Source organism: Cibotium barometz, chromosome 16 (assembly GCF_041138505.1).
Source record: "Cibotium barometz isolate CiBa-2024 chromosome 16, ASM4113850v1, whole genome shotgun sequence".
Lineage (NCBI taxonomy): Eukaryota > Viridiplantae > Streptophyta > Polypodiopsida > Cyatheales > Cibotiaceae > Cibotium > Cibotium barometz.
The window spans coordinates 8,555,116-8,579,824 of record NC_141061.1 but is presented as its reverse complement, the minus strand read 5'-3'; the positions used below and the strand labels follow the sequence as shown (position 1 = coordinate 8,579,824).

Here is a 24,709-nt window from a genome sequence, read left to right as displayed (position 1 = left end):
GGATCTACCTACTAGTGTGAAACTCCGGTATGCATGATCGGCTACTATGCCAATGGGCCGACTGGAAATCGTGAAACCCCGCACATCAGGTATCAATGAAGGAGATCCCATCAAGTAGTCCTCTGTGCTCACTCCCCCTTTAGAGTTCCAGTGTGTGAGAGCATCTGATCTTTGCCATCTCGATAAGCCATTGTATATGACCAACCCATGTGCACTCCCTAGTGTGAGAAAATGCCTGCCATAGTCTGTAATCTCCCCCTCATCCTCCTGTGCTCATCTCTGCAACCCTACATCCTCTGCCGTGATCTCCCGGTACATCGCCTCTTGAGTATCATACAGCTCTGTCTGCTCTGTGCCTGTACGTGCATTAAAGTCTCCCAATAGTAATATGTCTCCCATGCTGGCAAACCTCATGATATCATCATATAGTGGTGTATAGGGCGACTCTCCTGATGGTGCAAACCTGGAGTGGGCTGGGGGAAAGTACCATACCGCCACATATAGCCCGTAGAGCCCCTGTCTGCATATTCGGACCCAGATGTACCTCACATCTGCATCTCTATGAACCACATGTATTTTGTCACGAAGCTCCTCCCTCCAGATCCTCTGGTACCTCCCACTATGCGTGTGGCTGAGCGGAAAACTGATTCCCACCTATAACCCCGCACGTCAGGAAGCCTCTTGTTTGTGCATTGATGGGTCTTCGTATACATAGCAATATCACTGTGTCTGAAAGTATCCTGCATCTGTTCTAAGGGCTCCGTTGCAATTCCACACCGTGAATCGCAAGGTCTCATAGGCCGCGCACCGTCAAGCGGGCCTCCTCTCCGTAATGATGACTTGGCCATCTCTGTATACCGCCCATTTCCCCTCTTTCCTTGCCTCAAGCACACGCAGCATGTGTTCCTTCCGGTGTGCTATCTGTGCCGATGTAAGGTCCTCATCCAAATAAATCTTTTCCCCCTTAAGGGCCATCCTTTTAGAGAGGAAGACCTTCTTCTTCTCCAAGTCACCAAACCTGATGATCAATATCTTCGCCCTAGTTTCATCTCTGCCTACTCGCCATGCTCCGGTAATGGGTACATCGGTGGCTCCACTTTTTGTTGCAAGAGCTTTTGCATCCTCTTGGGGATTTCCCTTATCTTGCCACCCAACTACGCGTACATGTAAGGCACGTGCCCGTCTCTTGGCTTCCTCTTCGAATGTAGCATTCATCACCTCTACTTTATCGACTGGTGTTTCCTTCTGCTTTTTTACTACTTCAATCCATGGGTTGACTTCCTCAATTTGTTTCTTTGTGGCACTGGCAATTTCAGCCCATGAATGCATCTCCTTCTCACCTGCAGCCACTTTTGCCTTACATGATTCCAAAGTGTTTTGCATTTCTGTGATGTCTTTTTCGCGGTCAGCCATACATGTCTTCAAAGTGCCTTCGTACGATGCAACTGTTGTGCCAATCTTCCGGTAGGTCCCCATCAGTCTCACTCCGCCCAACATTGACATTATTTGAGTAGGCAGAATCCACCACCACACCTTCTTCCTTTATAGTGTCCCACTTCTGTAGAATTGATTCAATTTGTGATTGATAGGACAACGCGAAGACCAGCAGAAAACAAGAATAAGACACTGTTGGCTGGGAACATCGGTTTGGTCCCTGCTGGGAACATCGGTTTTGGCCTGTTGGAAACATCGGTTTCGGTTGAAGACTTAAATAAGTCTCTGCTGGGAACATTGGTTTCGGGTCCGTTCAGTCCCTGCTGGAGGTTCTCATTCATAACATCGGATCCGTCCCTGCTGTAGTATCGGGTCGGTTCCTGCTGGAGTATCAAGTTTCGGTTCCGGTCGGTCCCTGCTGGAGTTTAAGCTAAAACAATTGAGAAAGAGAATACATAATGTATTGCGCGGTCACTCCTAGGTGTTCACAAACCTATAGATTTCTGATGCCGAGCTACTATCGGTATAGTGTCTAATCCCAACCATGGCATACGTAAGCTTGGCAGAGCAGGGCAAAGCCGGTGGTTAGGCAGACGCCCCATTGTTTGAGGTGTTGCTATGAATCCGGTTGTCGTCTTTCCATTTCTGCATCTCTTTTTTCATTTCCGTGTGCATCAAGGCTTGGGCTAATTCCATCTCAACCCGTACTTGGGCTTGCATTTCTCCCTTCAATTGGACATATATCTCTTCCTTCAACGTTTTGTATATCACTTTCCTTTGGGCATGCATCTGCTCGGTCCATTCCTTTTCAAGCTCCTGTCGCATGGTGTTCATCTCTGTCCTTATGTGAAGCTGTAACTCCTCATAAGGGGCCTCATCTCGTCGGGCCATCTTCGCAAGCCTTCGTGAGCCAGGGGACATGATCCCTTCCCTCAGTCTTCTGCGGTAGGTATTTGGTGCCTTCGTGGGGGTGTGAAAGGTTGTCTCACCATCCTGTTCTCCCTCCAGGGGTTGAGACATGTTTTCCACTAGTTGCTGCCTTGGGGGCCTGAGGAAGGGTGGGTGGGAAACAGGGGCCAGCTGTCTGCGCACAACTCACAGCAGAGAGACGGGTAGAGGCGTGCAGCGCAAGGGTGGGTGGGAAACGGGGGGGGGGGGGGGGGGGGGGGGAGGGGGGGGGCAAGGCGCACAGGTCAGAGCAGAGAGGCGGGCAGAGGTGCGCAGGTTGATGCGCACAGAGTTGAGCAGAGAGGCGGGCTACAGAGGTGCGCATAGAGCAGAGGCACAGCAGAGAGGCGGGCAGAGGCGCAGCAGAGAGGTGCGCATAGAGCAGAGGCGCAGCAGGTCATCTCAGCCATGGGTGGGAAACAGGGGGCAGCTGTCTGCGCACAACTCACAGCAGAGAGACGGGTAGAGGCGTGCAGCGCAAGGGTGGGTGGGAAACGGGGGGGGGGGGGGAGGGGGGGGGCAAGGCGCACAGGTCAGAGCAGAGAGGCGGGCAGAGGTGCGCAGGTTGATGCGCACAGAGTTGAGCAGAGAGGCGGGCTACAGAGGTGCGCATAGAGCAGAGGCGCAGCAGAGAGGCGGGCAGAGGCGCAGCAGAGAGGTGCGCATAGAGCAGAGGCGCAGCAGGTCATCTCAGCCATGGGAGCAGGAGAGAAAGAAAGAAAGAGAGAGAGAGAGAGAGAGAGAGAGAGAGAGGTACATACAGAGAATATGTTCTTAATCACAGCTGCAGAGATCAGAACTGCCCAAAGTGTGGCCCCACTCAGCCTCGCCATCAACGGATAGATAGCAACCAAAGGCATTGTCAAAACCTATTGAAGTTTTAAAGCCAAAAAGTGAAAAATGAGAGAAAACAGCACAACAGATTGAAAAGAAGCAGATAAATCACTAGAAACAATATCTGAAATCAACAATTCAATGGCATGTTTTTCTTATATATGTTACATAATCATTCTTCCACCTAGACAAAGACATGAAACATACATGTCCTTGAGTAGCAAAGTGTAGTTCTTTGACACAGAGACACTTTCTTGAGCCAATCCTAACCCCTCCCTCTCCAGCCAACCATCACTAGTTTCTTTCAGACCCAGGAGGTGGAGGACACCCATACAGTGGATCCTGTTGACCTGAGTTTCCATGGACAGTTTTATATTACCCCAGTGAGATAGCTATGTTTTGTTTCTATTTTATTTTCCATTCCATGTTGAGATATGCCATGGGCATTATTGTATCACTTTGGTCTCATAGGCCCATTGGCCCTTGGGTCTTTAGTAGACACTTAATATATCTTTCTCCTTCCGACAGGTTCCCGTGCTTCTGGTCTGTATTTTTAGGTGCTGCCATGCCGCCCTTGAACCCTTCCATTTCGGAGGACTCCATGGCAGCTGCTCCACCACCCTCATTGGAGGCCGCTCCCAGCTTCTTTTTCTCTGAAGCAGACCTCAAGCTCCTAGCCTTGTCAGTGTCTTCCTTGGAAGCGACCATCCTTGTCTGCAAGCTTGTCTCGGTAGCAGGACAGCGCGTGGCCAGATGCAGCCAGATCAGGACTTCCTTCAAATAGCCCTTGTTGGGGACCATGGGCAAGGTGGATCATCCATGTCCAATTCCTGGGCAATGGTTTCACCAGGATCAAGTCTAACACACTGGCCCTAGGAGAGAGTACTTTATAGCGGAGCTGAATTGCGATTTGGGAGGCACAGGTCTTCTTTGATTATTGAAGCCATGGCTTTGCTCCTGAGTTGGATCCAGTGGCCGGAGTGACCGGTTTCCCAGTCACCATCCCAGGGCTTCCAAAGGAGTATTTGGTGCTCCTCCCAATGATTGGCTGCGTGCTTGGACAGGTTCTTGAGTTTCCCCCCTCAACTGCAGTTGTAGTCTCGCGAGGGCTGCTGGACTCCCGTCCCTCCAAGTGTTCCTGGTGTTCCAAGAGAACCTTCCACGGTATAACTGCCAAAAACAGTCCCAACCAGCCCAAACAGAAGCAAATCGCCGAAAAAAGCCCAAATATATACAACATCCATGCAGCACTGTCAGAGCGCCCTACAGTTTACGCAGGTGGTTGTATGTTCTCATGCCACATGTGATGAAGATCTGGTTGTGTGGAAGATGATGGTGATGAAGGGGCTAATCTCTTTTTATGGGTGGGGGGCTGCTTTTCCTCCTGTTTTTATCCTCCACACCTCTATTAAATTGTGGACTGCAGCCGTCGTCGTAACATTGGTTTGCATCAGTTATTTGAAATTATTATCCATTTCTAATTGCTGAAGTTTTTGTTTTGTGAAGGTTTTGCTATTTGTGTTAACACACAAGTTGTGATTTCTTACATTAAGTAGTGTCCCACTAGTCTGCTATTACTACTAAACAAAACACTCATTTCCATTGCTCATCACAAGCACCTACGATTGTAGGTGGTGTTACTTCCCGATTGTGCCTTACTCCTCCAATAATGGAGTCCACCTAAACTGATGGAAAAGATTTGGTCACGGGTGATGTCCAAATCTTTGTTACACTGTGAAGCGTGCCAATCAAAGAAGCCTCCTCATAGCTCTAAGGAATTAAATGGTCACGGATGGTGACAGGCACATAAAGGGGCGACTCTTGTGCCACCAAGAAGCACGAAGTAGATTTCCTTTATATATGGTGCAAAATTCCCTTTCTGATAGAAACCCACGTATTAAGTGTTGAATATGTCAATGCTCCACCCTCGTCATGTTGACTATATCAATGCTCCACCCTCATCATGTTCGACTGTGCAGGTTCCGGCTACTAGCTCTACATTGTAGGGTCCCCTTTATGGGGAGAAGCCGTTGCATCATAGAGTAGCATGGACGCCTAGCAGAGCCTGGTTTGGACAGCAGGGTGAGGCCATATTTGGTCGGATAATTAAGAGACAGCTTAGGAAGACTCGGCAGCATGCCAAGTAGGCTACATGCAGGGTGAGGCCATATGTAGTTGGATAATTGAGATACAGCTTAGGTAGGCTTGGCAGCATGCCAAGTAGGGTACATGTCAAGCAGAGCCTGGTTTGGACAGCTGGGTAAGGCCATATGTGGTCTAATAATTAAGAGACGGGTTAGGTAGGCTTGGCAGCATGTCAAGTAGGCTACATGCAAGAGTGGGATTATATACCCATATCGGACCATACTAAGGGTACTATGTATAGATGGGTTCGGCAGCTTCCATAACATAGAGGTTATCGGTACTGAGATCTATCTTCATTGCTCTGTGCACTCTTCATTCATAGTGGCATAGTGCATTCAGTCCTCCGATTCAGTGTCTTTCTGGATCACCATCCAAGCTCCATCATTGGAACACATGGGTGGAAAAGCAGCAGCCATTGTTTTAACATTGCTTTGCATCAGTAATTTGAAAATTTCCTCCATCTTTATTTGCTGAAGTTCTTGTTCGTTGCTCCATCATTGGAACACATGGGTGGAAAAGCAGCAGCCATTGTTTTAACATTGCTTTGCATCAGTAATTTGAAAATTTCCTCCATCTTTATTTGCTGAAGTTCTTGTTCGTTGCTATTTGCGTTAACACACAAGTTGTAATTTCTTACATTAAGTAGGATCCCGCTAGTTTGCTATTGCTACTAAGCAAAGCACTCATTTCCATTGCTCATTACAAGCACTTTACCACTTCAGGTGGTGTTACCGCCCCATTGTGACTTTGGTTGATGTATTCTATGTAAATTACTACAAACATTCACAATATGGAGAAAGAGCTAGTTCCTGAATCTTTCATAAACATTTGACTTTTGATATCTCGGTACATCATTACTCAATGCATTATAAGAATGTAGCAAAAAGCATTAAAACAAGGAGGATGTTCTCAATTGGCGTACAACCCTACTCTGATTAGAGTGAGAACATATGAAATGCCAAGGAATATTACCGTTGGCACCCATGTAATTTTGGATAACTTCAAACATCTTTGCGAGTCCTGGGAAATATAAAAAGCTGAAACAGGAGCAGTGCAGCCCCTGATGATCACAAGCACTAATTATACAGGTAAACATCTCAAACCAAAGCAACAAAATACATACACAATTTGAACTTTCAGGAAGAACAAAATTAAATAGAACATGCAATCAATCACACAATGCTAAGAGCTTGCGGCCAGCCTTCTATCATATCCGATCTTACCAGCTAAAGCAAGCACAGCACCCACGTCGGAGTTGTTAAGCCGAGTCCTCCATAGAGCGCAGGGCTCACAGCCCATAGAGTAAAGACCTATGAACACACAAAAGTGAGCAGAATTGGAAGCAATTTTTTCCGCGTGTACATAAAAGTTTGAAGGGATAGATCCAGGTTCCAACCTGCGAGTATGCCATATCATGTAATCCCCAAAGACAATAAACTGAGATAGCAGCCACCATCCCCCAATTTTTCCAAAGAGGGTATCTTGACACTTTGAGGTTCGTTGTCTGACATGTCATCCACATGCTCTGGCGAATTCTCAATTCCAATGGCGTTACTTTCATCGTCAACATGAGCCTTTTCATCACTTCTTTCCAAACGAGTTGTGTGATTATGCAAACTCTCCTGTTCAGTTTTACAGAAAATAGCATTAGAATTTCTAATAAGAACTCCAATTCACACGTTGTAACCCTGCGTGCCACTGGTGTACTGTGTGTCAAGCAAGGTGGGCCACGTAGTTAAGTGGTGATTTTAGGGGAACTGTAACTCAAGGCGAGCTAGTTCCATTGCTAGTTCTATTTTTGGTTGCTTTGAAGAGGAAATTCAGCCCCTCTGACAAAGTGGTCTGGGATAAAACCTTTGATTGTTTCGTATTACTGAACAGGCTGAAACAGGGTTGCTTGTTCATGCAAAAGTTGAGTTGGAGTCTTCTCTTGGAGCAGATACATTGGAGGATGCCTGCATCTTATCACCCACGTTGATTGTTCCCACTCCAAAGGTGCTCCTTAAAAATATTTCTCTCCACTTGGATGGATCTAACTTCCTATGAAGCATCAAATTCACAAAGGCACCTAAACAACGCTTTTTTTTCATCATATGGGGCACCTCGTTAGGCAATGCTCACAACAACAGAGGCAGTCCAGTGCCAGCTACCCTGTTTAACAAGGACAGGACCCCCTCCCACTAATACCTCCCACCCTTCCCCCTTCTGCAACCCCCTAATCAATAAGCAGAGGAGGAGGTTAGACACCACGTACAACAAGATGGAGAGGGCTAAAGGAGGCAGAGCAGAGGAGTGGCAGAAAGCGGGCTAACAATACCATGGCCTTCGTCACAGTCAGCACTCTAAAATCACTGCCTCATATCAAGAGTGGAGCCACCACACTGACTGAATCATCAGCATTCATTACAACATGGTTTTATTTTTCCAAGAAAGAGACTTCTATTAAGTATGAAAGAATCAATACAAAATCATGGCTAGAAGCCAGAAATCCTCATCACAGAGTGTAAGGTAATTGCAGCCAGTCAGGAGCAGGTCCAGTGTTTGCAGTCTGAAACCAGCATTTATTAGGTTGCTGATGTGAGATTTGTTCCTACATCTACCTTCCACACCTTCGGAAATTTAGGCTTGTACACAATACTAGGATCCATGTGCCATGTGTAGGTGACATCATCATGGCAGAACCACATCATTTGAGGATTTGGAGCTCCCAGCGCCGGATCCACCTCTCATAGTAGAAAGGGAATATTCACTTGCCCCAATGGCGATGGCATTGGTGTATGTCGGAATTCATATTGATCCTATGGTGGGGCATGGCCTCCCCCCCTTGGGCACCAACTCCTTGAGCAGCCGCAGTGCCACTACCCGTGCATCTTCGTTCTTAAACCTGATCTTTCGTGGCCATCCTCTCTGTGCTTATGATCTCTAGTCTCCATCACGTACCCTGGTCTGTGCGAGCTGTTGGCCACATTGTTGCTTGAAGGCTTACTTCTCTTCCTCTGGAAAGTTTCCTTGAAGAGTCCCTAGTTCTTCAAGCACTGATGTTCCTGCCACTGCTTTATGCACCATCCGTGCAACCTACGGTGGTGTGGGTGGCCGCCCTCTAGACCAAAGTTTCCAAAGTTTGGACCATCCCCAAAGTGCCTTCCAATCATGTAAGCATGCTGCTTTGAACTCTCTGCAACAATGAATTTTCCATGTCTGAGACACATGCATCATACAACGTTATTTTTGTTGATCTCACGATGATGCAGCTTCAGCATAGGAGAGCTTGCATGCCACGAGTCTTACACGCGAGGAGAGAAGGCAAGAAGGCCTTCTATCGAGATGGTCGGGTCATCATTGATGGCCGGCCCATGGATTAGCGGTTTGGGGCCTATGGGACACAGACCAAGCCACTGACAGAGATACACATGGCAGTATGGAACTGTAATGGTTCACTATGGGTGTAGCCTGGACGACTGGAGTATGTTATGGTGGGGAGAGACATCATACTTCTGACAGAGACACATCAGAGCCCAGAGAGAGGGCTACCTCGAGTAGAGGAATTCCAGTGGGAGTCAGCATACAGGAGGACCACACGCCAGGGTACCTCGAGAGGGTCGGGGGGAGTAGCAGTTCTATTCAGACGGGAGCTACAAGGGAGACTGAGAGTGGTAGCACAGGATCCAGAGGCCAGATACATGTGGATCAGCTTACATCTCTCATAGGACAGGGTTATATACATAGCTCTATGTTACTTTCCTCCATCAGGATCCTCCTATGTCATTACAGAGGACATGCCACAGGAGGAGGAGACAGGAGCCTCGCCATACACTTGTCTGTCAGAGGAGATTATGCATTATTCTACACTAGGGGAAGTATTTCTTATGGGCGACTTCAATGCCCACACACAAAGCAGACAGTGTGAGGTGTATGACTATGATGACATGGAGATCCTCCACCCTGTGGATCCAGAGGAGATAGGGGCTAGTCGGGCATCAGAGGACACTGGACCAGACAGAGGACATTATGGGGACCACTTACTAGAGTTGGGAGCCAGGCATCGTCTCGTTATTTATAACGGGATGCTACAGTGGCCGGGATCAGGAGGGCTGACATGCTTCCCACATGGGGGTCATACACGGACCGGAGGCACGGTGGTAGACTACATTATGGGGTCTTTGGAGGCATCACAGCTTGTCACCTCATTCTCCATTCCACCTCGTCCTATTGGGGCAGATCATACATGGCATTTTCACTAGCCGGATCACCAGTATCACCAGCCCCCCACATACCGACACCACATACTACCATCTACTTCACACATGACATGGCAGACATATACACTGGCAGAGAAGAGGATGGGCTCCTACTCATGGATCCCCTGGCACCTATGGATACCATTACAGCCCAACTAGCATCACTCCTACACACGGCTGCATTACAGAGCTTCCCACATCGTGTCCACTCAGGAGAGCCTGCGAGATCTGGGACTATGCCCCAGAACAGATGGTATGATGACGAGTGCAGAGCCCTATACTCACGGCTCCGCATACAGAGAGCCTTGGGAGCCATCACAGAACAGGAGTCGAGGAGAGAGATGAGGAGACTTACTCGCCGCAAAAGGCGGGCCTTCGCAGAGATACAGGAGCTAGAGATCTTTCATTTCTTCATGAATAGAGATAGCCCTATCTCATGGCGGCACTTCAGAGAGCCCCGGACACCGACACCTATTGCAGACCCACAGACATGGCACACATATGCAGAGGGCCTATACCACGCCCCACAGCAGCCACCTATACCTCAGCCACAGGAGCCTCGACCTACCACAGCTAGCTTCTTTACCCACTCGATGGTACAAGAAGCTATCCGCCGCCTACAGCATGGACGGGCCGCCGACCATATGGGCCTGCAGGGTGAGCATCTCATATATGCAGTAGATTCTTTGACTCCTTTTCTTGCACACCTGTTTAACAGGGCAATAGCAGAGGGTTTGCCTGCGGAGTGGATGATGCACACCATTGTGCCGATTCACAAAACAGGGGATATGCTCGATTCGAGCAACTATAGGACGGTTATGGTTGGCCACGTGCTGGCCAAACGCTATGGTGCAGTGTTGGAGCAAGAGCTTAGCTTCTTTTTTTTTTTTCCCGAGAAAAGATCCTTTCATTAGTTATAGAAAAAAACGCCCACTGGGCTACAAAACCCTCTCCTGCTCATAAGAAGGAAGAGCAGAGATCCAATCAAGGCTGCTAGGGAGACTCTCCCTAGGTGCAAAAAAGTACATATAAAGTACAAATAACTGAGAGGCTATATCATACAATAGGAGGGGGGAAAATCCAAACAGGTGGCCTCTAGTGCAAGCGGGGGGTACCCGCGTGTAGAGTATAGAAAGGGCTGCTGCGCCAAGTGGTGTGGAAGGCCTAGCACCGCAAGATCGCCTGATCCGAGTCGCCCCGGATGCGGTCATATTGTCCTCGCAGGGTGTGGATCAACTCCTGCCAGATAGCCTGAACAGTGTCTGCTGGTGGCTCCAGTCTCCCCTCAAAGGCCCTGAAACAACGGGCTCTCCAGGTGAACCATATGGTGAGGCTGCTGAGGAGCTCCCATCGTAAATCCCTCTCATGTGTCCAGCCGGCTGTCGAGAAATCCGGTGAAGGAACAAGGCAAGGCTGGCCCCTAATGAATCTGATGGCCTGGCTGTCCTGCTCCGTCTCGTATCCCAGAGCTGGCCCTGACGAAGTCGACCAAGCAGCGGCTCCCCACGTATACATGCCCTCTGGAGAGAGGGGGGACCAAAACGCGCAGCATCCTCAGCCAAATCTGTTGCGCCTGTGGACAGTCCCATAGGCAATGTCTCTGTGTCTCCAATGGGTGGCCGCATCGGACGCAGGCCGGCGGAAGGCCACTTTAGACAAGCCAAGTGCCAACTGTAGAGTCCATGTGGGCAACCAGCCACAAGAAAGCGGAGATCCTGCATGCCTGTCGGCTAGCCCAGAGCTTGGTCCAAAAATCCTCCAGGAACTCCTGTGAGAGTCCCTGTAGCCGCCAATGCTCTGATGTAGCTGGAGAGACCATCCTCCTCGCAGTCAAAATATGCCTCCCCAACCGAACAGTGTACTGGAAAAAGGTGATCTCTGTGGCCTCGGGGGACGCATAAGGATCATGCCACTCGTACTCGCCAGGGTCCCAGTGGAGCCGCGCAAAAGGGGCGCGCAGCATATGCCCATATGCGCCAATCAGAGTCCACATCTGCAGGGTCTCGATCAATATGCCACTTCCAAGAAGCGGCGGCCACTACCCGTATCCTTTGAAAGATGTACTCTGCAACCAAAGGCGACTCCGCCTCCACTCTCTGAAGTCTGCCCTCATCCTGTATCTCATAGTAGAGGCATCTACCATCCTCAGTGCAAGCTCTAACAGCAATCAGGATCTCCAACTGTGTAAAGGCTCCCATCCACCGTGGGGCCGCTGGCTCGAAAGGCGTCAACCACTCCTCAGTGAGTGCCTCTTGAATGTCATCCCTCATAATCAGCCCCCCTCTGAAGTGACTCAGCCTCTCCGCCAGGATCTCCTCCGGGAGACTGCAAAAGGCCTGCTAATCTCCAAAATTGCGTGCTGGGCCTGCCGCCGATGGTCCCCAGGCTAGACGAGGCCGAGAACCCAGCATATGACCCTGCTCTGTGCGTACCACGGGGCTCCAGATGAGCGGCTGTCTGGCCCGCTCCTCATCACAAGTGGGAGGTCTCTGAGAAAGCCCCGGTCTCAGCAACTCCCAAGCTCGCAGGATGCTCAAGGCAAATCTGTCCTCCCATCCTCTACTGAGGCCTGTCCTCCTCATCTCTATGAAGATCCACCGTATCTCTGGTGCCCAAGTGCCCCCTGCTGGGGGAGCTCTAGCCTGCAGCCCCGCTGAAAAAGAAGCTCCTTCCAAGGCTCAGCGCCTGGAAGCAGCCCCCGAACAATAAGCTTACCCAACAAGGCTCTACTCTGATCAGAAGGATCTATAATGCCCAAGCCCCCTTGGGCCAGCGGAAGAGTAATAACTGCCCAAGCAACCTTAGCCCGGGCTGGCTGACCATCCCGCCCAGACCAAAGAAAGTTCCTGATCGGCCTCTGTACCTGGCTGATGCAAGAGCTCGAGAAGATCCAGCAAGACGTGATGTACCACATAGTCGCTAAAAGCACCTGATTTGTCACCACCACCCTCCCAGCCAAGGATAGCCGAGCTGTACTCCAATATAAAAGCTTCTTCCGAATGCTCAGAAGAAGCGGGGCGATCTGCTGCTCAGGTGACAAATCAAGTCCAATCTGGCATCCCAAATACCGCACTGCTGTGCCAGGAGGAATCCATCTAAAACCCGGGTCTGGGCTCCATGCCGGAGTGGGAGCGCTACTGATCCAAAAAGCCACTGTCTTGCGCCAATTGATCAATGCTCCCGAAGCCACACCAAAAACCTGTAGCGACTGCTCTGCCCTCTGTAGATTGGCCTCCAGGCCATGCAAAAACAATCCCGTGTCATCAGCAAACTCAGAATCAAGCAGGTCCTCACCCCGGATTGGAAGCTGGTGTCCTCTCAAACCAACCTCCTCTGCTGTCAGATACATGCTCATAGCCTCTGCAAAGAAATGAAAAAGGAACGGGGCGAGAGGGCATCCCTGACGGACTGATCTGGTCAACTCGAAACTCGGCCCCCGTCCCCCTGCCATCAACACCTGGCTACGAGCTGTGAAATAAAGAGCCGCCACTCCTCGAATCCAGTCTGACTCAAAACCCAGGCGAAGCATAGTGCCCTCTAGAAAACCCCAATCGACTCTATCGTGTGCCTTCTCAAAATCGAGAAGCATAACGACCAAGTCCTCACCGAGAAATCTAGCTCGGGCCGTCGCCTCCCAGAAGGTGAAAATGTTGTCAAGGATACTACACTCCTTGACGAATCCTGTCTGGGTAGCATGAATCAACTCCCCAAGGAAGGGCTGGATCCTCAAACTCAAGGCCTTTGCTAGGACCTTGTAGACAGTATTGAGGATCGTAATAGGCCTCCAATGCCGAATATCATCTGACACTCCCTCCCCCTTGGGGATAAGAAAGATCAAGCCCTCTGAAAAACTCTGTGGCATCACCCCAGTGTCTAAAACATACTAAAGCCCCTGCGGAGGCCTGGCCCCAAAAGGTCCCAATAGCGCATAAAAAAGGCAGGCGTCAATCCGTCCTCCCCAGGGCAACTATGACGCGGAAGGACCCTCAAAGCCTCAACAAGCTCATCCTCTGAAAGAGGCTCACCCAAAACTGTGCGCATACGATCTGTGACCCTCCTCTGCACATGGGCCCACACAGTCTGTCTGCAAGCATCACGTGCCTCCGTGGCTGGCTCCGCTGAAAGCAGGTATCTATAGAACTCAGTGGCAATAGCTCTAATCTCCCCGGGCTCAGTGGCTAACGAACCGTCCTGCCTCTTGAGCTGGCGTACTCCTGCTCGAGCATGGCGGGGTCCGGTGATCTCAAAAAACTCCCCAGTCACAAGCTGCTTTCACTGAGAGGCCTGGCGATGATAGTAGAACTTGTGTCTCTGCTCCTCTGCGTCTCTAACCTCCTAGCGTGCCTGGCTCAGCTGGGACGCCACCCACTCACATGTAGGCAGCTGCTCCTGAAGACGCTGAAGCGAAGCAAGGCTACGTCTCAAGCGACGCTCCCGCTCTCGTGTCTCTCCCAACCGTGTCAAGGCTGTAGCGTGCAAAAAAGAGCTGAGCTCGATGAGTCCCTAGGCACACTGACCTGCTGCATCTAGGTCAGAGCTCTGGCTATCATGCCATATCCTCTCAATGTCCTCAAAAAGACTGGGATCTGTAAGAATCCTCTCTGGGATCCTCAACTGCAAGCTGGTCTCCTGTGTCCTCTCCTCAAGTGTCAAAATAACTGGCGCATGGTTTGAAAAAGAGGTGCCAGCGAGAATGCCAACGGAGCCACCACGCTCCCTCCATTAGAGTTTGAAGCTGAGTCCAGGGCGAACCGAAAAACGGAGGATCCTGCAAGAGCCAAGCTCCACGAAAAAACGGAGCGGGGAGGGGAAGAGGGGGAAGGGTGGAAGACAAAGGGGGAACTGACACTTCGGGCACTTATTGAAGAGGGCAGGGCACAGAAGAGAAGGATATATTGCTGCTTTGTGGACTTCCGCAGAGCCTTCGTACCGTACCACATGCCAGGCTTATGCACAGATTGCATGACATTGAGGTACCCGAGGATATGCAGTGGGGGATATATGCTTTGTATGAGTCTGTGATAGGCAAAGTCCGAGCTCCAGGCGGACTATCTGATAGGGTGACCAGCACGATAGGGGTGAAGCAGGGATGCCCGCTATCGCCCACCCTCTTTGGACTGTACATTGATGCGGTCTCTGATTATGTAGACAGATTGGGAGGCCCAAGGGCATGCCTGGCAGGGGTGTTGATACCCATCTTGTTATATGCTGATGATATTGTTCTAATCTCAGACTCTCCAGAGGGACTACAGAGAAACCTGGATGCATTACAAGCTTTCTGTGCGGATAGAGATCTGACAGTGAACCTTGGGAAAACCAAGGTTATGGTGTTTAACACCACACAGGCATGGGTGACGAGATCAGAGCCTCAGTTCACTTTCCGAGGGGAGCCGGCAGAGTACGTCAGGTCATATGTCTACTTGGGAGTTACTTTCACAGGACCGCATTTCTCCCTGAAGGGGGCAGCAGCAGCTAGATTAGCTCGAGGGCATGCAGCCTTGGGGGCACTTGAGAGGCAGTGTGCACACATACAGTTTTAGGAGCCACGCACCAAATTGTGGCTATTTGATACGCTTGTCACACCGACTCTCCTGTACGGAGCTCCAATTTGGGGGCCCAGTATACATCACAGATCTCAGAGAGGGACAGATGAGGGATAGAGGCAAATGGAGAGACCGCTGATTATGATGATTGCTCGTATGATTCGGAGCAAATCATCAGTACCACATGAGATTGTTCGGGCTGAGCTGGGTGCCCCACCAATAGTAATCGAGGCCCTATTCTGGGCAGTTACCTTTTTACAGCGGCTATGGGAGCTCCCTCAGCAGAGGTACTCTTGATTGGCATTGACCTCATCCATACAGCTCGCAGAGGATGGAGACACTCATTGTTGGTACGCTCAGATGAGATCATGGTTTGACCTACATGGTTTGCGGATAGAGGCACTACCACCCTTTCAGTACAGTCTGGATTGTCCATTTTTGGATCTCACCCGCTCAGAGCAAAACCGCGTGATCAGGATGGATATCATCAGAGTGGACACAGAGAGGACATGGACTAGCCCCCTTGAGCCCTTGGGCACGAAAATGACTCATTACAAGAGCCATTTTCTACACCTCTCACCGGATGATTTTATCACCCGCCTGGCGTACATGGATGTACACCTATCACATGGGATACGTTGTGCCATTGGATAGATCCGGACCTCATCACACTAGCTGCGGTTTGAGACAGGGCGATATGTGCATCAGATCGTGGATGACCGCATCTGTCAGCTATGCTACCAAGAGGTAGAGACAGAGGAACACTACATTTGCCGATGTACAGTCTATTATGAGATCCGAGGGAGATATCACTGCCTCTTCCGAGAGGGTTTTGGGCCGTTACGCAGGGTCATGGAGTTTGAGGATCAGAGATGCCTCGGATTGTTTCTACTTGAGCTCAGGAGACACAGAGAGACCCTCTTGGCAGACAAGAGGCCGAGCCATGATGTACCTAGACAGAGGACCCTGACAGATTTCTTCGGCACCAGCACCAGCACCAGCACCAGCACCAGCACCAGCAACCCAGCCCACACACCTCCTGATACCTCCTCCATTGGGCCATCAGGGCACCGACCACGCTCCCAAGGAGTCACCACTAATAGAGCAGTTATCTTATGTCGTGCTCGTCGGCCACATCCACCAGGATCCCGACTACGGCATCCTCACCATCGCCAGATCAGAGCCATTATTGCTCAGCATCGGAGGCGCATACCTCGCTTCTACGACCTCTCCATTCTAGACAGCCCCATGGCGGAGATACTTGATCGAAGGAGAGGGCCACACTTCAACTGATCAGCATACATGGATCTACCTGATATACATTTTCCAGTATTTTCCAGTATTTTCTACTCAGTATCATCTCGGAGTCTTGCAGTTCTGTTCTTATAACTGTAGGACAATCAGTTTATTGTACTTTTTAGTCTTGTTCTCTTTGATGAGACACCAACTTCAGATGTACTCTCAGTTTTGGTCTCATAGGCCACTATGGCCTCTTAGAGACGTTCATCTCTCTCTCTCTCTCTCTCTCTCTCTCTCTCTCTCTCTCTCTCTCTCTCTCAGAGCAGACAGAGTTGTATGATACTCAAGAGGCTATGTACCGGGAGATCGCGGCAGAGGATGTAGGGTTGCAGAGATCAGCACAGGATGAGGGGGAGATTACAGATTATGGCAGGCATTTTCTCACACTCGGGAGTGCACATGGGTTGGTCATATACAATGGCTTATGGAGATGGCAAGGATCAGATGCTCTCACACACTGGAACTCTAAAGGGGGAGCGAGCACAGTGGACTACTTGATGGGATCTCCTTCATTGATACCTGATGTGCAGGGTTTCACGATTTCCAGTAGGCCCATTGGCATAGTAGCCGATCATGCATACCTGAGTTTCACACTAGTAGGTAGATCCCCGAGAGATGGGCCAGCCACTCATCTATTAGAAGAACTCAAAGCTTGCCTGCTCTCTTATGCTCTCAATGGCTTGTTTAAAACCTTTCTCACCCACAAATGCTCTAGCCAATAGGTATACCATTAGGGAGGAGACATCCCTTGTGATCTCATCCATGTCATAAGTGCCCTTTTGCTAGCTACTATGATTTTGGAGCTAAATTGCAACTATGTCCCAACACTGAAGGTCCAAGAATCAGTCTAAAAAGGGATGCTTGCTTGTTTAATGTTATAGCTAGCTTATGACTTAGGACTAGCATAGCCTCCCATTGACCTCCTCAAAGTGTGAGCTTCAAAACACATTATGCATTAACAACCAAGGCCTATCTTGCATTTTGTTTTTACTAATCATCCATGTCTCTGGTGCAATACCCGAGATATCAGTTTACACGTGAGACAGTTGGGGTTTATCGCGATGCAGTATTTGATGGCTTGTTCGCTTTAGACCCACATAGCTCTCTGGACGAGATCACGAGAGGATTGGCAGGTATTCTACATGCATCCGTCTCATATGCTTTTCCCTGCACTATGATCCCTTCCACCCACCCCCGCAGCACTGCCCCACAGAACAGTTGGTATGACGATGAGTGTCGTGAGACACGAGCACAGCTACATCGTGAGATTGCCATTGGGTCTCACACGCATAGACAGGCCAGGATGATCTTTCGGTGCCTCGTGCGGAGGAAGAAACGAGCCTATCTGGATAAGCTAGAGGAGGAGATCTACCAACTCTTCCTGGGGAAGGACAGCAAGAGGGCATGGAAGATGTTTCAGGAGAGACAGCCTGGTACTCCGATTACTGCACCTGAGGCATGGCATACTTATGCTAGAGAGCTATATGATGCACCACGACAGCCCCCCACCCCCCCTCCACTGGGAGCTAGACCGGCTAGCAGCACCTTTTTTACTATGCGGATGGTGCTAGATGCGATAGACAGGTTACAGAATGGAAAGGCACAGGATCATGATGGGCTAGTTGGAGAGCACTTCTCATATGCACGAGACACTTTGGCTCCGCTCATCGTACATGTGTTTAATCGTGCCATTTGTGAGGGTTTTCCGACAAGCTGGACAGAGCATATCATTGTACCACTCTTTAAGAGTGGGGACCCCATGGTACCAGGCAACTACAGGACGATCATGATTGGTCATTACTTGGCCAAATTATATGGTTCTATATTGGAGTCGGAGCTGAGCCGATGGGCAGAGAGGCATGGTCATCGAGCACATGGACAAGCTGGCTTCAGGAGAGGATTTACTACCTTGGATCACATACTGACACTTCGGGCACTTATTGAAGAGGGCAGGGCACAGAAGAGAAGGATATATTGCTGCCTTGTGGACTTCCGCAAAGCCTTCGATACCGTACCACGTGCCAAGCTTATGCACAGATTGCATGACATTGAGGTACCCGAGGATATGCAGTGGGGGATATATGCTTTGTATGAGTTTGTGATAGGCAGAGTCCAAGCTCCAGGCGGACTATCTGATAGGGTGACCAGCACGATAGGGGTGAAGCAGGGATGCCCGCTATCGCCCACCCTCTTTGGATTGTACATTGATGCAGTCTCCGATTATGTAGACAGATTGGGAGGCCCAGGGGCATGCCTGGCAGGGGTGTTGATACCCATCTTGTTATATGCTGATGATATTGTTCTAATCTCAGACTCCCCAGAGGGACTACAGAGACACCTGGATACATTACAGGCTTTCTGTGCGGATAGAGATCTGACAGTGAACCTTGGGAAAACCAAGGTTATGGTGTTTAACACCACACAGGCATGGGTAACGAGATCAGAGCCTTAGTTCACTTTCCGAGGGGAGCCGGTAGAGTACGTCAGGTCATATGTCTACTTGGGAGTTACTTGAGAGCCTCAGTTCACTTTCCGAGGGGAGCCGGTAGAGTACGTTAGGTCATATGTCTACACAGGACCGCGTTTCTCCCTGAAGGGGGCAGCAGCAGCTAGATTAGCTCGAGGGCATGCAGCCTTGGGGGCACTTGAGAGGCAGTGTGCACACATACAGTTTCAGGAGCCACGCACCAAATTGTGGCTATTTGATACGCTTGTCACACCGACTCTCCTGTACGGAGCTCCAATTTGGGGGCCCAGTATACATCACAGATCTCAGAGAGGGACAGATGAGGGATAGAGGCAAATGGAGAGACCACTGATTATGATGATTGCTCGTATGATTCGGAGCAAATCATCAGTATCACATGAGATTGTTCGGGCTGAGCTGGGTGCCCCACCAATAGTAACCGAGGCCCTATTCCAGGCAGTTACCTTTTTACAGCGGCTATGGGAGAGCGGCTATGGGAGCTCCCTCAGCAGAGGTACTCCCGATTGGCATTGACCTCATCCATACAGCTCGCAGAGGATGGAGACACTCATTGTTGGTACGCTCAGATGAGATCATGGTTTGACCTACATGGTTTGCGGATAGAGGCACTACCACCCTTTTAGTACAGTCTGGATTGTCCATTTTTGGATCTCACCCGCTCAGAGCAAAACCGCGTGATCAGGATGGATATCATCAGAGTGGACACAGAGAGGACATGGACTAGCCCCCTTGAGCCCTTGGGCACGAAAATGACTCATTACAAGAGCCATTTTCTACACCTCTCACCGGATGATTTTATCACCCGCCTGGCGTACATGGATGTACACCTATCACATGGGATACGTTGTGCCATTGGACAGATCTGGACCTCATCACACCAGCTGCGGTTTGAGACAAGGCGATATGTGCATCAGATCGTGGATGACCGCATTTGTCAGCTATGCTACCAGGAGGTAGAGACAGAGGAACACTACATTTGCCGATGTACAGTCTATTATGAGATCCGAGGGAGATATCACTGCCTCTTCCGAGAGGGTTTTGGGCCGTTACGCAAGGTCATGGATTTTGAGGATCAGAGATGCCTCGGATTGTTTCTACTTGAGCTCAGGAGACACAGAGAGACCCTCTTGGCAGACAGGAGGCCGAGCCATGATGTACCTAGACAGAGGACCCTCGCAGATTTCTTTGGCACCAACACCAGCAACCCAGTCCACACACCTCCTGACACCTCCTCCATTGGGCCATCAGGGCACCGACCAGCAGGCTCCCAGGGAGTCACCACTGATAGAGCAGTTATCTTATGTTGTGCTCGTCAGCCACGCCCACCAGGATCCCGACCACGGCATCCTCACCATCGCCAGATCAGAGCCATTATTGCTCGACATCGGAGGCGCCTACCTCGCTTATACGACCTCTCCATTCTAGACAGCCTCATGGCGGAGATACTTGATCGAAGGAGAGGGCTCCAGTATTTTCCAGTATTTTCTACTCAGTATCATCTCGGAGTCTTGCAGTTTTGTTCTTATAACTATAGGACAATCAGTTTATTGTACTTTTTAGTCTTGTTCTCTTTGATGAGACACCAACTTCAGATGTACTCTCAGTTTTGGTCTCATAGGCCACTATGGCCTCTTAGAGACGTTCATCTCTCTCTCTCTCTCTCTCTCTCTCTCTCTCTCTATGGCCTCTTAGAGACGTTCATCTCTCTCTCTCTCTCTCTCTCTCTCTCTCTCTCTCTCTCTCTCTCTCTCCGATTTGTCTCATAGGCCGAGTTCGGTCTTTTGGAAGACGTTAATAAAATCTTTCTTTCTTTCTTTCTTTCTTTCTCTCTTAGCACGACCTACTCCCATGGCTGAGATGACCTACTGCGCCTCTGCTCTATGCGCACCTCTGTAGCCCGCCTCTGTTGAGATGACCTGTTGCGCCTCTGCTCTATGCGCACCTCTGTAGCCCGCATCTCTGTTGTGACTTGTGCGCACGCAGCTGCCCGCCTCTCTGCTCAGACTTGTGCGCAGGCAGCGGTGCGTGTTTCCTACCCACCCTTGCTCAGGCCCCCAAGGCAGCAACTAAAATTGCCAGTGCCACAAAGAAACAATTTGAGGATGCCAACCCATGGATTGAAGTAGTAAAAAAACACAAGGATACACCAGTCAATAAAGTAGAGGTGATGAATGCTACATTGGAAGAGGAAGCCAAGAGACAGGCACGTGCCTTACATGTACGCGTAGTTGGGTGGGAAGATAAGGGAAATCTCCAAGAGAATGCAAAAGCTCTTGCAACAAAAATTGGAGCCACCGATGTACCCATTACCGGAGCATGGCGAGTAGGCAGAGATGAAACCAGGCCGAAGATATTGATCATCACGTTTGGTGACTTGGAGAAGAAGAAGGCCTTCCTCTCCAAAAGGATGGCCCTTAAGGGAGAAAAGATTTATTTGGATGAGGACCTTACACCGGCACAGATAGCACACCGGAAGGAACACATGCCGCGTGTCCTTGAGGCAAGGAAAGAGGGGAAATGGGCGCTATACATAGATGGCCGAGTCATCATTACGGAGAGGAGGCCCGCTTGAACAAGCCACTAGGCATGCCCGTTTCGATCTGACTTCGGTGGACAAACAGGTTGAGGCTTTTAGCACAGGCATGACAACGAGCGTCAAGTATGACGCTCTAGGTGCTAAATTAGTGATTCAGGGCATAGAGTTTGTGCGTGATTTTATGGTTGCCCCTCTTGTAGGAGCAGACATAATTTTGGGTATTCAGTGGTTTTACAAGTTTCTTCCTGATGTCAAGTGGGACAAGCACATGTTCCAGATCAATCGGAATGTGTCAAACGGCCCAGAGACCATTAAGTGTGAGCCAAGAATTCCGAACTTTCCGCTCATAAGCCACTTGTTGCAGGCTAAGTGAGCAGTCAAGAAAGGCGTACAGTGTGCGATGATTTACATCCAGATAGCCCAAACGATGGCCACTGCTTCCGAGAAGTACTCGGTTCTCCATGAAAAGTTCCAAAAGATTTTTCTTCGGGACAGCCTCCCTCCCCAGCTCTCCCCGTCCAGACCGGAGGACCGCAAGATTGACCTCCTCCCAGGCTCGGAACCCCCGAGCAAGTTTCCGTATCGCCTTTCCAAGGCAATGGAATCGGAGTTGGACCGCCAACTCCAAGAATTGTTGCAATCTGGCTTCATCCGCCCCAATGTGTCGCCATTTGCAGCACCGATCTTATTTGTCAAGAAGAAAGATAGGTCTTCCCGTTTATGTGTTGATTATCGTGCACTCAACAAGCTGACTATCAAGAGCAGATTCTCGATGCCTCAAATTGACTATATTCTCGAGAGGCTGAATGGAGCAAAGGTGTTCTCAAAACTGGATTTAAAGAGTGGGTACCACCAGGTACGGATTGTAGAGGGGGACATCCCCAAGACAGCCTTCCGTACGGAACGGGCCCACTATGAATTTGTGGTCATGCCATTTGGCTTGACGAACGCCCCAGCTACATTTAACCACATGATGATGCGTGTTTTTCGGGATTTGATTGGAAAGTGTGTGTTCATATTTTTGGACGACATACTGGTATTTTCAGCTACGATTGAGCAGCATGACGTTGATGTGGAGAAAGTCCTTAAGTTGTTGGAAAGCAACGAGCTCTATGTCAATGAAAAGAAGTCGGAATTTTATCTGTTCCAGGTGCATTACTTGGGATATATAATTAGTGCTGAAGGCATTCGACTTGATCCGGCTAAAGTGGCCGAGATTGTCAACTGGGAAGTACCTTAGACAGCCTATGACATCAGATCATTTGTGGGTATATGCCAGGCATATTCCACTCACATCGACAAGTTTTCTGACCTCTCGCAGCAGATCTCACCAACTTGCTAAAGAGAGTGAAAGCAAGAAGAGAAAAGATTCGAATAACTCCACGAGCGTTGGAGGCATTCCAGAACCTCAAGGTGGCTTTATCAGAAGCGCCTTGTTTGCCACTTTCTGATACGCGATGGTTGGCTTTTCTACAAAGACCGACTATGTGTCATGAAGTCGTTCAGCCCAGTCCGAGTAAGCGTAATACGCAGTGCTTAACATAGGTTTAGCAAATTTGTTATGCTTATTCCTTGCAGGGCCAATGTGACCGCCGAGGATGTTGCCCAGTTGTTCATTCGGCATTGGTACCCGATTGGCGGGATTCCTAGGACCATAGTGTCTGACCGAGATGCCAAGTTTACCAGTCATTTTTGGAGGGCATTGTTTGATAATTTTGGTACTAAGTTGAATTTTTCCAGAGCATTCCACCCACAGATAGATGGCCAGATAGAGATATACAACCAGTTGGCCTTTGATGTGCTAAAGTGTTATGTCCACGATTAGCAAGGTAAGTGGGAATCGTATTTGCCTTTAGTTCAAGTTGTTTTGAATGATTCTTTTTCTTCAGCTATTGGCAGGACTCCATATGAGGCAGCGTTTGGAAGACCTTTCCAGTCGTTGTTGACCAGGACTTCGTCTTCAGTACCGGAGGCGAACAGAGTGACGAAGTCTTACCAGGAGATTTTAGAGTCAGTAAAAGACAGATTCACTAAAGCGCAAGAGGCCTACACTCGACATGCCAATAAAGACCGAAGGGATATGAAGTTTTCGGAAGGGGATTGGGTTTATCTTCAGATTATGAAGCAAAGATTGAAACAGGTGGGCAAGCGATGCCCAAAGTTGTCTTTCACGAGCTTCGGACCTTTTCCCATCAGGAAAAAGATTAATGAGGTGTCTATGCAGTTAAAGCTACCTCCGAGCTGGACTATGCACGATGTATTTCATGTCAGTTGGTTAAAGCCATATGCAGGTCCACCCCCTTCAGAGGTCAAAGACGAAACGGAACCAGACATTGTTGATGAAGCAGAAGTTATGGTTCCAGAACACATCCTTCTGCACCGTTTCAAGCATGGCTCAGGCCGAAGACTACGACAGTTCCTCACAAAGTTTCAGGACCGAGGAACCCATGAAGCGGTATGGCTCGACAAAGAGTTTTTCGAAGACTATCTGGCGTTATTGACGGATTATTTGGAGGCTATGCAGCTTCCGTCAAGTTAAGCAGAAGGGGATGTCACGTGCATCCCGCACTTGGATGCCACGTAGACATTTCTGTATAGAAGGTGCAGGACCTGGGATGGTGAACTGGTCCCATGTGAGCCCAGTCCAGGACGAGTCAGCCAGGGATCCATCTCAGTTGTCCGAGGTCAGTGTCCGAGGTCAGGTGTGCACTGTCCTACACAGGAGTCCAAGGTCAGGTGTGCACTGTCCTGCACATGAAACAGTGCCAATCTGTGCTCTGAGTCTCCCTCTAGAATGATGTCAGTGATTCTGTGTATCTGGTATGGTACCGGATGCCAGATCACTGAGTAGTTAGTGTTTAGGACAAGGGGCCAGCTCATAGGGCTACCCCGGATCTTAGCATGGGCATGGGAATGGTGTGGAACCACCCCCATGAGGGCCAGGAAGGCCTAGGCTGAACCCACCAGCCATGGAGGGGCTGTGGGATAGCCCTAGGGCAAGAATAAGGCAAATTCCAAGAGTTTACAGCCTTTACATGGCTGTAGGGCAGGTATGGGGCAGCCCATACAGGCTGCCCAGCCCTTGGAATGTGGGCAAAGGCTGTGCCCAGCCCTCTGGAAGCAAGCGCATGATGCCCACTCATCTAGGGAATAATATGCAGCATTTTAGATGATTTTTCCAGCATTTAATGCTGTTATCTCAGTCGTGGGAGACATTTAGAACTGGCCGCCTGTTTATCTACTG

General features: G+C 49.7%; 1 pseudogene across 1 annotated transcript in view; it reads right to left on the bottom strand.

The window, feature by feature from the left end:
- Positions 1–24,709, bottom strand: part of LOC147630335 (protein ZINC INDUCED FACILITATOR-LIKE 1-like) — an 81,052-nt pseudogene that overhangs the window by 37,779 nt on the left and 18,564 nt on the right. Inside the window, exons 10-15 of the transcript XR_015267623.1 lie at positions 6,886–6,983; positions 6,758–6,842; positions 6,585–6,671; positions 6,387–6,421; positions 6,334–6,345; positions 3,144–3,251 (exon numbers count right to left, since the gene is read on the bottom strand). The product of XR_015267623.1 is annotated as a protein ZINC INDUCED FACILITATOR-LIKE 1-like (transcript). The remainder of the gene's footprint in view (positions 1–3,143; positions 3,252–6,333; positions 6,346–6,386; positions 6,422–6,584; positions 6,672–6,757; positions 6,843–6,885; positions 6,984–24,709) is intronic.